Source organism: Pan troglodytes, chromosome 8 (genome assembly GCF_028858775.2).
Source record: "Pan troglodytes isolate AG18354 chromosome 8, NHGRI_mPanTro3-v2.0_pri, whole genome shotgun sequence".
Lineage (NCBI taxonomy): Eukaryota > Metazoa > Chordata > Mammalia > Primates > Hominidae > Pan > Pan troglodytes.
In genome coordinates, this window is record NC_072406.2 from 71,391,967 (window position 1) to 71,409,506 (window position 17,540).

General features: G+C 35.1%; 1 pseudogene; it reads right to left on the reverse strand.

Moving 5' to 3' along the window:
- Window positions 1-2,963: 2,963 nt before the first annotated feature.
- On the reverse strand, window positions 2,964-12,275 carry LOC100612590 (TNF receptor-associated factor 6-like; annotated as a pseudogene).
- Between the last annotated feature and the right edge of the window lie 5,265 nt (window positions 12,276-17,540).

Genomic DNA, 17,540 nt, shown 5'->3' on the forward strand with positions numbered 1-17,540 from the left:
AAAGACATCACTATTTTCCGAAAAGAATAGTGATATCTTCAAATGGTAAGCCTTGGGAAAAACAGCAAATTTCTACTTAATCTCAAACTCTAAAAAAAATTAAAATCTTCACGCTGTTTATGTTATACTACAAATTAAATATAACATTAGCAGGGCTGTCAGATCGACTTCACAACCTCTGCTTATGTGTTTTCTCTAAGGGCCCGAATTACATAAGAGAAAATAAAAATTGTGCATTTCAGCTGTTCTACTTTATGTAGATTGCTTGTCTAGTCAGAGGCAAGGTGTCTTCAGGGAGAACAGGGCACAGAGGGTAGAGGCTGGAGGAGGCAGGGCGGAGAGAAAAAGGGCCAGAGAGGGACTAGGAATTAGAGAGAAATTTAGAAACCTCCTGTACATGGTGAATAAATGGTGAACATAGGAAGTGCAGACAATTAAAATCAGGAAATAGCCAAAACACACAATCAATTTGATATAAGGACTCTGTACAGAGTAAATCTTAAGACCCAAAAACTAAATTTAAGGAATTACGAATTGCTAAATGCAATGTAGGATCCTAGATTGAATCTTGGGATAGAAATGGTTCATCAGTGGAAACACTGGGGAAATCTGAATAAAGTTTATAATTCAGTGAATAGTATTGTCCCAGTGTTAGTTTTTAATTTTTATAAATGTGTCATGATTATGTAAGATGCTGACATAGGGGAAGTTCGGTAAGGGTTTACTGCAACTCTCTGTACTATCTTTGTAACATTTCTATACATTAAAATAATTTTAAAGCAAAAGGTTAACATTTTTAAAAATGAATCCTGAATAGAGAAATTAAAATAGATCTTGAATACATTATTAAATAATCAAATGTGGTTTCAGAAAACTAAGTGCTAATCCATCCCACTTTGAAAGAAAGATTTTACCTGGTTCCTCAGCCTGCCCTGGCATTTTGTCTTCCTGTTGTCATAGTCCCACTTTGTATCTAATCTGGTCCCTTTTACCAGGCTTCATTTTATCCACAAGGAAAGAAAAATACCTGGGTGACCATGCCTTACTTAGCCTTTCATATTCTTGATTTAGCAATTCTATTTCCTGAAGCAAAAAGGTTCCTCTTTAACCTTTCTCATCAATGAAATTAATCCAGCAATTAATCATTTCTGTTCTTTTCAAGCTTGCTTCAAAATTTCAGTTCCTCCTAAGATCCTATCCATGCACATTCAGTTTAATTGGGTGGAAAAATATCTAATGTGGACTGTTAAATGGATGTCTTGGTGTATATGAGCAGTAGGGGAAGAAAATACTGCTTTTCCAATGTTTAAGGAATGATATTGGCTGGCTGAATAAAAACAGATTCATTGAACATTTTTACATACTCCGGTACAACAAATATGTATTGAAAGCCTTTTACAAGCCACATGATGGAAAAACAAAGATAAATGAAATCCCTAACTTCCAAGAGAGTCCATTCTATGGAAGACACAACACAGCCTAGCAGAGAGGCAATTTTAGTGTGTTAATTGCTATTAGAGAAGTATAGTATAGGGTCTGATGGGATTGTATAAGAAAGGCATTGGGACTATGGCCAAATGCACATTCAATCATTCTTTTACCAACTTTTAAACACTTATGAAACACACTGAAATAGTGCTTTCCCATGGCTTTTTTAACAGATGCTTTTTCCCTATACACAAAGGATCTTTAAATTGTTCTACTCTAGACACAAAGCATCTGTGACATGCCATTTTCTGTGAAACACATTGTTGCATTTTTGTCTAACATGTTATTTTCCCAATGACTATTTATCAACGGCTCTATGTTTGTCTAATGAACAAAAAGTGCAAGGCAAGGAAATAAACCTCAGCAAAACAATGAAAAGGCAACCATGCATCATCGATTTAGCAGGGGAGGAAAGGAACAAATAAAAACAGCACAGAGACTCAGTTGATTCTGAATACCAGGAAACAGCATCTGTGTTTCTCAGCAAGTAAATAGCATGAACTCTGCCAACTAGTTGGAAGCACTGAGAAAAAATAAAAAGCCAGCCAAGTTTTAATTTAAAAAAAAAAAAAACTATTCAGCTGTATTCAGGTGATCCAACAGGACACAGTCACAATCGAGAGGCTAACAAAGAAGCAGTAATAAGATTATACACACAGTACAAATTCCTGTCCATACACAGTAACTTGTTTTACCATTACCAGTAATTTAACCAAGGAAAATATTTTAATATCTAGAGCTACTCATGTATCAGTCAGCTTGGATTGTCATAACAAAATACCATTGACTTTAGAAGTTTTTATTTCCCACAGTTCTGATGCAAATAACGAGTAGAAAACAATATAAAACCACAGGTTAAAAAATAGCTTCTGGATACACATCTTCTAAAAGCAATCAACTAATTGCAGCATGTCTAGAGGTGTCAGTACCTTAGGCTTACCTTCCTGATTATCAAAACGAATAGAGTATCCTAGGGAACCAGCCTATCATACATGATAGGAAATAATGTAGTAGTAGGATTAGGACTAGGCAAAAGGCAGCAGACGCAAAGACGGTGCTAGTAGACGAATAGTATTTAAAAATATGAGAAATAGTAACTTTCTAAACTTACATTCAAATTAAAATAATGTACTGATTTTCTGAAGGTATCTTTGGAAGAATGTTTAAAGGCATATTATCAGGACGTGTGTGTGTGTGTGTGTGTGTGTGTGTGTGTGTGTGTGTATTTCCCCAGTTCTATCCTGAATGTCTGGAGTGCCTTAAGATGGCACATTTTAACCTCCCTAATCTAGGCATCCATATTTATTATGTAGAATTGTAACTGCATCAAATTAATCTGGTTCAACTTTTATGTAACAAAGTTGTGAGTTGTTTTTCAGTTTCCATGGACTCCAGGTTGAAGGTCAGGTAACCTGAGCATGTCCGGATGAACCAAGTGTGCAAACCTGGGTGGAGCCTAAGTGTTCTGACCAGGAGTGAGGACTGAATTAAGAAGCAGACACCATATGGCAGGATCCAGGGGCCAATCAGATACAGTCGTGTCATCACCCCATGGCAGGATCCAATCAGATCATGCCTCTTGGCATCACTGCATTGAAAATTCAATCAGATCACATCTCATTACCCTATGCTTATACAACTTGACCCAGCCCCTGGTTCAGGGAGGCACTGGTTTAGGGACTATCCCAATGTTCTCCTTACTTGTTATAAGTAATAAAATCTCCCTGCTAAATGCTCCTTGGTCAGTGTCATTAGGCTTATACTCACCAAGTGACCAAACCCCCCCATTGTGTGAGTAACAGAATGTATTGACAAATATTTTTCCATAACTTATTAAAGTGAAATGAAGTAAAATATATAATACTTTAACAAAGAATGATTTTTTAATGTGATAAAAGGAACTCTAGCACAAACACAAATATAGCTCATAAATTTGGACAATGTACTTAGCTTCACTAGTCATAAAATTCCTCAAACGTAAAATGAGGACATTAAAATCTGATATCTTAAGATTCCTTTGAATTTTGAGACTACATGTCTTTTTTATATGACTGAACTTCTAAGTATAAAGACTGCAGAGACTCTTTGATTAGATAAAATGTTAAGCATTTTAAAAACATTCTACCTTAAAAATACCATTTTACTTTTTGTACCATTTACATTTCATAATTTCTCCCATTTTTGTGATTTTCACGTTTAATATGTTGTATATAATGCTATAAAAATAGATTGAAGTTTTAAGGAAAGTTCATTATTATTAAAAGTTTAGTACTCTGAGTCTGGGCTTTCTGACAATAAAATACACCAGAGCAAACGCCCAAGAAAGTACAACAAAGAGGTATACTAATTGACAAAATAGCTGCTGCAACATGCCACAGGCACTTCAGGCCTAACATTTCTGAAAAAGCATGGAACATGTGGATTCCCGGGAAAAAACTGCCTCAGATCATTTGTAAGAGGAAGAAATAGTAAGTGACCTCTCTAACCAAAACTGACTAGTAGATACTACATCTTTCCCGTGGCATTTTTGTTTGTTTGCGTGTTATTGAGAACAGGGCAAGGAAAGGCACTGTTTTCTCCAGGTAGTTGTTTTTGAACAAGTGAGGGCAAGCTATACCCCTGCATCAGTACTTTGTGGCTGAAAACCCTCCCTCTGAAGGCTATCCATGTCAAAGCGGGTGGAGACCTCACAGTGCACTAATAATGTGTCATCCTTAATGAAAGTTCTTTGTCTTAGGGCTTCCAGATGCATAAAAGTTACATAGCCAAAACCTTTTGGGTTCCGTGGGATTGTGGGTCGCTGGAAAGCAAGCAGCTCTGGTTTGGCATCCATTATCTCTTCGTGGTTTTTGCCTTACAGGTGCTTGAGACTGATCAAGAATTGTAAGGCATATTGTATCCTGGAAGGGCCAAGGGAGGTGGCTGTCATACTCTCCTTGCATTGTGTGGACAAAAAGGGATATATAGTTTGCACAGCGCTGAGCAGTCGGTAACGGAAGGCGCAAGCGCATGCACAGTTTGTACCTGGGTTTACCCGTGTAGAATCCAGGGCTATGAATCACAACAGGTTTCTGCTCTTCTTAACATTTCGAATTCATTCCCAATCTTCCAAATGTAAATTCCATTGCACTGCTGTGCTTCAATTTCAGCAACTTTGTCCTCAAGGGTTCGAATGGTTCATTTGAGCTCACTTACATACATACTCTGAGTTTCCATTTTATCAGTCAGCTCCCGGATTTGATGACATTGTCTTACAAGGCGACCCTCTAACTGGTGAATACTTTCCTGGAAATTCCGGACCTCTGAGATATACCCAGAGTAGGGTATAAGGCTCAAACTATGAACAGCCTGGGCCAACATTCTCATGTTTGATTGGGTGTTCTCTTGTAGGTGGCGTGCCAAGTGATTCCTCTGCATCTTTTCATGGCTACGAAAAGTACGGAATGTGCATGGAATTGGGGCTGTAGGGCGGTCTAGGTCATAAAGTTAGGCATCTGTTCTCTGATGAGTATAGTATTGCAGTACTCACAGATGACATTTGCCAAAGGGCAGTTCTGGTCATGGATCTTTTTATCTTCAAATGCCATTGATGCAGTACAGTTGTCACAAGATACCTGCCTCCTTGGACAACCCTTCATAATGTGAATATTAATATGGAATTTTTGGAAGGGAGGCTGGCATTGGGGACAATCCATAAGAGCAAACTCACAATGTGTTTGATGATCCTCAAGATGTCTCAGTTCCGTCTTGTGCAAACAACCTTCATTTGGACACTTCACTATCAGAGAAATAATCTCACGTTTTGCAAAATTGTCTGGAAATAGTTTATTTTCCAGCAGTATTTCATTGTCAACTGGATATTTGTGACCTGCATCCCTTATTGATTTTATGATGCAGGCTTTGCAGAACCTATGGCTGCATGGAGTTTGCACTGCTTCTCGTAATGCCATCAAGCAGATGGGGCATTCATACTTGCTTTCCAGGGGTGGGCCAAACTCTACATCATATCCCTGGATCTCCTCCATAAAGGAGCTGGAGAGGTTCCCCGTGCTGGCAGTTCTGCCCACACTATCATTTTTTGTTGCTGCGCTACAGGAGCTGGCCATGGCCACACAGTAGTCACTTTGAGACTGGCTGGATCCACAGCTGTTTTCACAGTTTAGCAGACTTATAGTAACTTGATTATCACTTGCTCGCTCAAGTGCACGGGGCGGCCGAACCAGGCGGCAGGCGCACGACTCTGCTCAGCCAAGGCGCTGGTAGAGGACGGACACAGACACTGCGCTCCGAGACGAGGCTGCTTGGACGTCAAACTCTGCATCCAAAGGGCGCCGTCGCCACCTCCGCGGGCCGCCCGCAGGCCAAGCCCCAGCTGCGGACGCCACTGCTTCCGCCTTCTCTAAAACATTTTTTCGCATTACACCCTGTGAGAAAGATTCCAGTCTCCACTCTGCAAATGAGAAAACTGAAGAAAAGACAGGTGAAGTGATTTAGTTGAGCTTGTACCACTAGCCAGTGGATAAGACTCTGATCGCCCTGTTTGACTCTAAATCCAGTATTGTTTCTCTACCTGTCTGATAGTATATTCTACTCTTCAGTCCACACGAATACCATTTTTTAATGGGAAATGAAAAATTATTCTTCAGTCAATTATAGTATTACATAAGAATTTATTGAATATTTATACTCCTTCGCTGAGCTTTGGCATTATATTAATTAAATCAAAGTCCCTGCGGGATCCCTCTCTAGAAAGAAAATATGAATCTATAGACATGTTTGTAAAACTGAAGTTTCCAGCACTTTGTAGTATTTTCCATTTACCCACCTTACTCATTTCTACTCCTCTTTAATTTCTACACTTTTCATATACTATCAGACAGCAGATGCCTTCTTTGATATTACCTAGAGTTTACTTACAATTATGCACTGACTTGAAGTCATGGCAAGAGGTAAACCTGCAAGGGGAAGGTGTAGTATATGATATGATTACTTCTGTGTGTGGCTTCTTGGTCCAGATACATGAGAACTGGTTGCTTTGTGTTGCTAAGCTAATTATAGAATAATATGGTTGGCTGAAGAATAATTTTTTAATTTACATATAAAAGGATGGAACATAAAGTCTTGCTTGCATGAGCAGCTACTCAAATAAGTTCTAACGATAGTGGACATAATAGAAGTTCTGATGAAACATAACAATTGAACAAATAAGAATAATTCACTAAAGGAGATTTCATAACATTATACTGTCTCCATGTGATAGAATGATCACCTCCTCTTTGCATGCTAGACCGCTGAGAGTTGACCATGCAGTGTACCAGTATAATTGCTACACAGTATTTCTGCTCTTTGAAACACTAGGAGATGAGAAAGATTTAGAAAAACACATCCTAAATAATATTTATCTTTATTATTGATAGACAATTGAAAATACTGGGAGTTTGAGGGAAGAGTATAGCTTGGTGGTTAAGAGCACTAACTGGGAAGATACATTATATTAAAAATAATGGGCTAAGAAGGGAGACGTATTTGGCAATGAAGGACTAAATTCCAAACAAAATAAACAAGCTAAGGAAAAAGAATGTTCTCTAGGTCCTGGACTAGGCTGTGACTATAGGGTTAAGATAAAGGGATGGCCTGGACTTGATATATGGGTCACCAATGAGGCTATATAACTGGGAACTCTCATTCCTCTTCTATTAATCATTTATTAAAATGTATGGAGGAGAACCACATTCTACTTGAATATCTCCATATCCATAAACAAAGCTTTCTAGCAGGTTTTATTTCCAAGCCCTTCAGGGAAGACAATTACCTTTCTACTTAGTTTAATTTGGCAACTGAAGTCAGAAGAGTAGCTCCTTCAGAGTCTTGGGGTCAGGGAATACTTCTAAAAATATAATTCATTTTTTGCCTACAGGACCATTTGTATTAAAATGAATTGCTCAGTTTCATTTGTAGGAAAAAAAACACATTTTACACTGCTGAAACAGCTGAGAGGCATTTTTGTCAAATAATTCTTAGGCATAAGAGAAGATGTATGAAAGTGCTTTCATTAAAAGGTAAGGGATCCTTTATTAGTATTCACTCTTTGTGGTCACTGGTTTATGGAAAAATTAGAAGGGAAAAATGAAGCAAGGGAAAAGAAAATGCTAGTGGCTGTTATGTTTGTTTTGTGTTTTTACAACACTAGGCAGATGCTACACATCCCTAACTGTGCTTACATAATATCAGGTTATATAAGAAACACCTTACATAATTATTAGTCAGATTATACGGTCTTATGTTTACCATGGAAATATCTATATTCTGCTCCTAAGGCTATGAAATGCTATTTTATGCCTTGAAGGAAGCAATTAATGGACAGGCTAGAAATAAATTTCAATTTCCTTGGAATTTGTTACTAATATTGATGATTTGTTGCATGTCCTAAACTCCTTTGACAACAGAAACAGTTTAAGGCAACTCTACCCACCAAAAAGACATATATTTACTCTCTATAACATCAATATTTAAATTTCATTCTAGTGTGTTTAACATAGATATAAATGATTCTGTTTTAACTTCAGTATATCCATGTTTTAACTTATTGTTTTATTAATTGAGATCTCTCATTAGAACATTGAGATCTCTTTGAGCTTATTTGGCCTTATTTTACTGTTTGCACTTACATTTGAAAACATTACAGCAATATGTATTTTGATTTTGCCTTTTTATTATATGCATTTTGTTTTATAACATAAATATTGAACTATTACTTTAAAAACTAGATAAAATAACCAAGAGTGATATCAATATTTAAGTAAGCTATTTGTCTGGAAAGATCCTAAGATAAAGTTATCTAAGTAAATTTTGAAATAGCATTCTCTGGAGATAATCAACAAGACTAAATGCCATGATTCAAGGAATCTAGCCGTAGTTAATAATAATTCAACATTGTTAATGTGAGCTGTGACTGCAGCTTGGTCATATCCCATCTCTTCAAAAGGACGAATACACTTGAATTTTTATTTTGCAATCACACAGAATATTTTATAGGCATGAAAAACACAAATCATGGGTGACAGGCCATGTGATTTTTTTTTTTTAGTTCAACTAATGGAACTTGGGATTTTAAGTTTAAAAATGAAGAAGTCTCAGGCAAACTAGGATGACTTGATCATCCTACTAATTTTCCTTGCCTATTCTGCCTACCTGGGAAGTGAATGTAATGCCCAAGAATATATGTTTCAACTTGAAACTATAAAAATAAAAGGTTTATTCAAATAGCAGAGCAGATAGAAAAAAATATGTTCTTAATGACCTGTCTGAGCAGCTATATCAGTTTTGAATTGTCTACCCCTGAATTTTATATTAGGTGAGAAAAACAAACCCAGTTTTGCTCAAATCACTGTAGTAGTATTTTCTGTTAAATGCAACCAAATGCATTCCCAACACTTGGACACATCTAGTTGAATCTAGAGACTCAGATTAATCAGCTGAGTCTTGATCGATGAGTGAGAATTAACGAGGTGAAGAAAGGCTTTTAGACTGAGGTTGAGCTACAGTAGGCACTGCATGGAGTGACTAAAACTCCAACAGAAAACCCACAGTCTCTCTCACATGAAGAAACAGAGGTCAATGTATAGTACAACCACAGCCACTGAAATTTAAGTGTGTTTTTGAGAGAAAGGAGGGGGCATTATTTAACAAAAGAGAAATCCAGCAAACACTGAAGGCAGCCAGAGGAAAATGACCTATAAACACAAGGAAACAATAATTCAAATGACTGCTCGATTCTCCTCAGAAACAATGGAGGCCAGAAGACCGTGGAATAAAATCATTTAAGTGCTAAAGAAAAAATCCGTCAACCGAGAATTCTACATCAAGTAAAAATATCCTTCAAAAGTGAAGGTAAAATAAAGACATTTTCAAATAAGTGACGAAAATTTACTATTAGCTGACCTGCACTACAAGAAATGTTCAAGGAAGTTCTCAGGGTGATGAGAAATAGTATTAGCTGGAAGCTCAGAATTTGAGGAAGAAATAGAGAGAATATGAAGTGGCAAATATATTGGTAAATATAAAAGACATTATCTCCTCTTACTTATTAAAATACATATAATTGTTTTTAAAATTATACCATCATGTTGTGGGATTTAAGTATATAGATGTAATTCATATGACAAAGGATGGAGAGTTGCAGTAAATGACCCTATACATATACAAAGTTTCTATAATTTATATTAAGTAATATTAACCCTCAGCAGACTGTAAAAAGTTTATTGTGTATGTTGACAGATATAGCTAAAAAGTCAATGGATATATCAAAATGGAATCCTAAAAAAATACAAATAATCCAAAAGATGGAGGAACAAAGGTTAAAAGAATAGTACAAGCAAAAATCAAATAATAAAACATGATATCTAAATCTAATCATATCAATAATTGCAATAAATGTTAATGAGCTAAACACTCAAATTAAAAATTAGGATTTTGATGAAGGATTAACAAGAAAGGCTCATAGACAATGAGAATGCACTTTAAACATAAATACATTAAAAGTAAATGGATGGGAAAGATATATTATGCAAACAATAAGCATAAGAAAGTAATGAGAAGGGACTCAATATCAGTATCAGATAAAATAAGACTTCAAGACAAAATAAAACCATATACAAAAAGGAACACTTTATAATGATAAAAGTTCCATCCATAGGAAAGACATAAAAATCATGAATACAGGTATACTTAATAATAGAGCATCAAAATGTATGAAGCAAAAAAGAACAGAATTAAAGGCAGCTATAGATTATTTCATTATTATAGAGATACCAACACTCTTCCCTCAGCATTTGATAGAAGAGCTAGGCAAAATTCAAAAAAAACATAAGTGATCTGAACAACACTATCAACCACCTGAACCAAAATAATACACACAACTATAGAATACACATGATTTTCAAGTGTACATGCTATGTTCACCAAAAAAGGAAACAAACCATACAAAGAATGTTTTCTGACCACAATGGAATTAAGTAAGAAATCAGTAGCTGTAAGATATCTAATAATTTACTGGAGGCAAATTAGAGGGATATGAAAATATAAACTTACTGTAAGGTGGACTGAAACATAGTACTGTTGAAATTTAGTCCAGATATTATTACATGGAAAATATTTATCAAAATAATATTTTAAAAAGCATTATTACAAAATATTCAAACTCCAAATTTTGGGTAATAATCAGAGCTTACAAAGTTTACCTTAGTGTGAAGATTCTTAAGTAAAATATGAAATGTGGAGAAAGAAACTACCAAATAGATTAACACTTTAGGTAATATCCACATTTCTAGGAAAGGTAAATACTGGTCATTTCATTCAAAAGTCCTTGTAGAGTGTCTATATTGAGAAAAAGGAGCCTCATGACTCCAGGTCTTATTAAATTTGGGGAACCCAGAATACAGCAGTTAAACTCCTTGTATTTTAGTGTCCTGTTTATTCTTATCAACCTTGGCCATGGGCTCTTAGAAGGATTAATGAACTAACTATTAGGGGTTATTTGAGAAGATGGTGTTCACTTAGGTTTTAAGTCCTTAGAGTAAAAGTACTATTGGATGTTCAGTAGTTATATTGTGTGCTTTTCTTCTAGAGCAGAAGTTTATGAGTACAAATCTTGTCTGATCAGTCTCTTATATCTGGTGTTGCATAAAGCTAGCATTTACTCTGAGAAGTCTAAAAAAGGAAAACCCTAGGGACTAGAGGCATAGACTTTAATCATCTGGCTGACAGGCTATGAGTGATACTTTCAAAGCTGGGGAAGTAAGTGGTAGTTAAAATATGTCTAGAATAGACCTTAAGTGACCTTGTTGGCCATTTCTTGACTAAAGACTACAAAGTATAGAATTTTGATCCAATAAATGGTCGCACTGTAAAGGCAGGGAGTTCTGTGTGTAAAAATAAAGTAAGGTTTTTATTTATACCTTGGGAAACTTATTTAATTTAAAAAATGCAAGAGTGGCTTGAAAATGTTTATTGATTCCTCAATGTAGAATCACATTTCAGTGAAGCATATTCATAAAACAGATTCAAGCAAGATAACTGTGCAATGTGTTTGTCAAAAAAGGATCAAACTATATCAAATCCTTTTATCCTATGTTTTCATAGTACCATGTTCCTTAAATTGTTGCAATTTTACAGTTGTTTCTATAATTTTGAATACACTTTTCTCCTATACTAGACTGTAGGTTATAAGGGCAGACATCATGCTCACTTTGCAAACATTTCTATTTCCAGCACTTAGCATACTGACTAGCAACAAAGTAGCCATTCAGTAAATATATTAAAAGGAAAAATAATGATCAACTTGTATTCTTTCAGCCCTATTCATATTTCCTGATCCATAATGGATCCATAATGTTTTATTATTTGGATAATAAAACATCATTAACAACTTTCATAAAATTTAAATTAGATAACATACACTAAAGTTCTTTATAAACAACAAATTCCTTTGCAGATCATATGCTATCATATTATTTTTATAATCTCTAACCCCATTATGTATCTCAACCTTTGCCAAGAGTTCTCATTTCATTCCTTTCCTCTCCTCTTTTTTTCGTTTGCTCTGTCCCTTTCTCTGTATCTTTATCTGCTACCTTTTTGTTCGTTACCTCCCACTTGATCCTCCTTCCTGAAACAGTGATGACGATGATGATGAGATAACACCACCACAGCTGAGGATACAGAATTGCATAGTATTTCATTAGGATAATAAGGGTGTATGTACTGGAAATGAAAGTACACATAGTCATGGTTCCCAAAATCTGTAGAACTGCATTTTTTGTCAGTTTCTCCACATTCTATCATATTTAATACCTACATTTTTCTATCTTTGAAAAGAATAAAAGAAAAAAACACTGTTGTTCCACTATTTCTGCATGTCAGAAAAAGAAGTTATTTTATAATAATCTCTCTGTTCCTCTCAACTATGTACTATCGTGTAAGACTTGAGTTTCATCCAGTTAGGAATCATTTCACCATGAAACCCAAACAGTAAGTCCTTGCATAATGTCTTTGGGTTCAGCATTATAGCTCTTTCACATATCTGCAGCTAGTGAAGGGTGAAACAAACCATTTTTGGTCTAGCACATAAACTGTGTCCATTGTTTTCATCATCATTTTTGTGGTTTTTAAAAATTAAGTTTAAGTATAAAGACTTGTAAAGCCAAGACAATATCTGATTTTTTATCCTGTGTTCACCATATTAACAGTGCATAGTAAACTGTCTACAGGTTAGTGACTTAAAGCAACAACCATTTTATTTGCTCAGAAATTTGTACAAGATAGAGTTGAGTGGTTTTTCATCTCCATGTGGCATCATGGAGTCATTCCTATGGTTGCATTTAGCTAATGGGTCTGCTGGATCCTGAGCTCAATTGTAGCACTGACAAAGCTGGGGCTTGAATGTTCAAGATGGCTTCACTGACATATAAGGTGGCTCAGCTGTATAACTAGAACAATTAGGAGCTGGATGGGCATCTCACTCTCTCTTGCATGGTTTCTCCAGTAAGGTGGCTGGATCTCTTTACATGGTGGTTCAAGGCCTCTAAGAAGGAGGAAGCAGAAATTCTCTTAAAGCCTAGCATCAAGCCACACAGCCTCATTTTTCCCACATTCTGTTTGTCAAAGCCAGTCACAGAGACAACCCAGGTTCAAGCAGCAGAGAAAGATTTCACTTCTTGATGGGCAAATGTCAAGGTCTCCTTCCAAAAGAGCATGTGAAATGGAAGATACAGTTGTGCTAATCTTTAGAAACCAAATCTACCATACTTGGGTATATTTCCTATTGGGTAGTTTTCTTTGAGTGAATTTGGAATCATCTTCTTCAGGAAGAAGGAATCTTAGAATCTGCCTAGCTAACATCTCAACCAATCAATAATCTTATATGTAACATCCGTGGCATGTAACTGCTCTATGTCCAAAAACTTACTGTGACGGAGAACATAGCACTTCAAGGAACAATTCATTTTTGGACCACTCTAATTTCTTGTGATTTTCTTAATTAAGATCCAAGCAAGATCTACAAATTGCATTTGGTCAAAAAATGTCTCAGTTACCTTTTAATCAACAACAAAAAACCTTTTTTTGTTGTCGTTGTTTTTTGCCTCTCTCCATCACTTGCCATTTATTTGCTAAAGAAACTGGCTCATTTATCTCATAGAATTTTCCCCAGACTGGACTTGGCTTGTTGAATCCTGGAGATGTTGGTTAGCATATTCCTCTATCCTCTGTATTTCCTGTAGAATGATCATTGATGCCTGATTGAACGGAAATTCATTTTTCTTGGCATGAATACATCATAGGTGGTACCCTATACTATTGATCACATTGTGACAAGAGGCATATAATGCATAGTTGTCTCTATTTTGGCGATTTAAAATGCATCAGTGGGTACAGATACTGTCAGCCTAATTTCCCAGTATAAAGTTTCCATGAATCTTTCTCTCAATTGTTTTAGCAGTCAAAATGCGTTATTTCATTAGGTGTTACAAGCTGAGTATTTCCTGATTCTGTCCTTCTGCATTTATTAGCTAAAATTCTTCTAAAAACATTTTCTCAACTATTTGATTATATAGTTTATAGAGCAAGGGAAAATAAATACTTGATTTTTTCCTTTTATTTTCCAGTTTTCAGAATAATAATTTTGAAATTATTCAATCTTTAAAGATGACCAATAATTTTGTTTTGCTTTGAACTCATGAATTTTTCATGAGCTTCCTTCAACCCATTGAAGTCATTATTCTTTTGATGCACACATGCCCATCTTTGGCCATTAAGAGCCCTTTCAAAATTGTCTCCTGCATCATCTTGACACAACAACAGTTGTCTTTGATTACTCATTTGCTTTCCATCCAGATAAGACATTGCAAGCTAATCTTGAATATTTCTTGCCAGGATGTGGCATCAGCCATTTCTCCAAGAATCCTTGTTTCCTTTTAGTAAGAAAGGGGATTTAGAGAGCTTGGTCTGGGCTCAGTGATAATTGCTACTGTATGGATATTGCTTCCAGGAATTTTTCAGTGGATAGAGGTAGGACCCAAATATTTATTTTTTAAATAAAAAATACACCATTAATTTATACTGGTCTTAACAATTCAAAGTTAAGAGTAGAAGATTCTTCCTGAACTCGTTTGATATTAATATTTGTATTTCTTTTCACTTACTCTGAAATAAAAATCCCTAAAGATATTAACATAATTATTTATGGATAAAGTAAATAAGTAATTAAGTGAATGAATAACATGAAAACCCAATACAGATATATATTAATTATAAAATGGCAGTGCCAATATGATTATTAAGTTTTCTTTACATTCTCACTTTTGCTTTTCTGCCTTAAAGATATATCTTCTGGGAATATACATTCAAATTACTGAGCTTTCAAGTTACTTGAAAAATTTATTCTCTGTGTGACTAAGTCACCAACTTGACATATAATTTCTTTTTTTTGCTTTTTTAATTTTAAAGGAATTTCTTTGTTTTATAGATTACTTTGACCTAAATTGATTACACATACCTTCTTTATATGATTGTCTTTTAAAAATAGATTTATTGAGATACAATTCACATAACATACATTTCATATATTTAAAGTGTAGAGTAAAATTATTTTTAGTACTTTCACATGATTGTCCAATCATCACCACAATCTAAGCTTAGATGACTTTTTTCCTCCAAAAAGAAAGTCTGTACTCATTAGCAGTCCACTCCTGTTCCCCATCACTACACTGCCCCCAAGCCCAAGTCAATCACCAATTTACTTTCCATCTTTCTAGATTTGCCATTATGGACATTTCGTATAAAGAAAGTCATACAATACGTAGCCATTCGTAACTAGCTTCTTTCACCTAGCATAATGTTTTCAACTTTTATCCATGTTGTAGTGTGTATCAGTACTTCATTCCTTTTTATTGATGAATACTATTTCGTTGTATGGATATAGTGCATTTTGTTTATTCATTTGTCAGTTGATGGACATTTTGGTTGTTTCAGTTTTTTGGCATACAGGTGTTTGTATGGACATATGTTTTCATTTCTCTTGTGTATGTGCCTAGGAGTGGAATATATATGTACACTTTTTTGAGGTACATTTCTTTCTTATTAATAAAAATAGTAGTGATCTTATTTTTTGCCATGACATAATACACCAATCTAGTACTAATAACTTAATATATGTCATCTCATGAAAAAAAATCTTAGGGAAATTGTCCTCAATGTGCAAATGAAAGGAATTGCCCCAAAAAGGAACACAGTTCAGCCATATCATTAATGTCTCCTGTAGTTTCCTCCTGGTGTTTCACACCTGCCTCAACTCAGGTTGTGGACATGATTTTAGCTTTCTACCCACAGCTCAGAAATGCCTTTGATGGATATTTATTTGTATATTTCTTCCTGATTGACCCAAACTATCAAAGGGCAGTAACTAAAATACAGGAAATGGAGAATAATGTAATGGAAAAAGCATGTGGTTGAAAGACAGAGATCTGGGTTCAAATTATGATTCTGTGTCCCAGAACAAATTACTTATCTTCTCTGTGCCCAGGTTCCTTCTCTATAAAGTAAGTCAAATCGACAATACAGACCTCTTTGATCCTGTGAAGATTAAATTTGAATGACATAAAGTATGTATAAGGATGCCTCACATGTTCTATGTACCTGACAAATGCTGGTCATAATTATTTTTTATTGCAAAATTTCAGTTGAAGAGTAAGTGATAGTAAGATTTACTGAAAAGAGTTTAGTAACTCCATTGGATTATCATTCTCCAGGCTACATAATTTATCATTGCCAACCCAACAGAGGTTGTTCAAGGGAACAGATAAGAAGGAAATGTCCTTAAAATTAGCCACAGATAAGATTCAGACAAATTGGCCCCTGCCCAGAGTTTCCTCATTAGTTAAATATAAATACGCCCATTCAGCTTTCTCCATTGGGACTTTAACCTCTTCTTGTAATAAAGTAAAATAAATTTCTCTAGGTTGAGTTCCTAGTAATATCATAATAGGCCCCTGTGTTCAATCATTAAATCTAAGTCAGTTGGTCATGACCCAGCCCCATTTGTTTCAGATTATAATTATGTTTGCCAGGTTAAGTTTATTCATAAATCTTCCCAGGTGTCCAAAGGACTACATTATGCTCGTAAACTTGTTAAGAATTGGAATGCAAATTTAAGCTTAGCATCATTTTAGATTATATTTTCATTTATTCTATTTAACATTGTGCACTGCAGAGCTGGCAATAAGCCAAATCTATCTTTCATAATTCTAACTAAATCATTGTGTTTTACCAAATTGCTCTCTAGCTGACATTTCTTTGTTCGCTAATGGGAGATAACATAAATTTTTCTGAAGTAAAAATTATTCTATGGCAATAAACTTTTCAGAGACATTATTATCTCTATTTTTTCAAAATTATAAATGTAAACAAATCTGTAATGCTCTATAACTGGAGTCCATTGAACTATCTAACCAATGTTTATCACCTACAAATAAAATCTGTTGTAAAAAATTTGTGACAAGACCAAAATGCACAAATTTTAACTTTTTTGAACTATAATTGACATACAATAAATGCGCATACTTTAGGTATACAATTTGATGCACTTTGACATATGTATATATATCCCATTAAACCATCAACACAATCAAAATGGTGAACATATCCATCAGTCACAGTAGTTTCCTCATTATCCTTTGTCATGCATCCCTCCTACTCTTCTCCTCACCTTCCCATTGCTATCTCATCCCCAGAGGACCACTTATTTGCTTTCTGTCACTATAAATGTGTAATTTGAATTATATAAACTAAATCAGTAGGTACTCTTTTTGCCTGTTTTCTTTCACTCAGCATAATTATTTTGGGATTATGCTATACATGTTGTTATGTATAGCAATAGTTCATTGCTTGTATTGTTGAGCCCATTTTACAGATACTTCACAGTTTATCCAGTCACCTGTTGATGAATATTTGGGTTGTTTTTAGTTTGGGCTATTAAAAAATGCTGTGAATATTTGTTA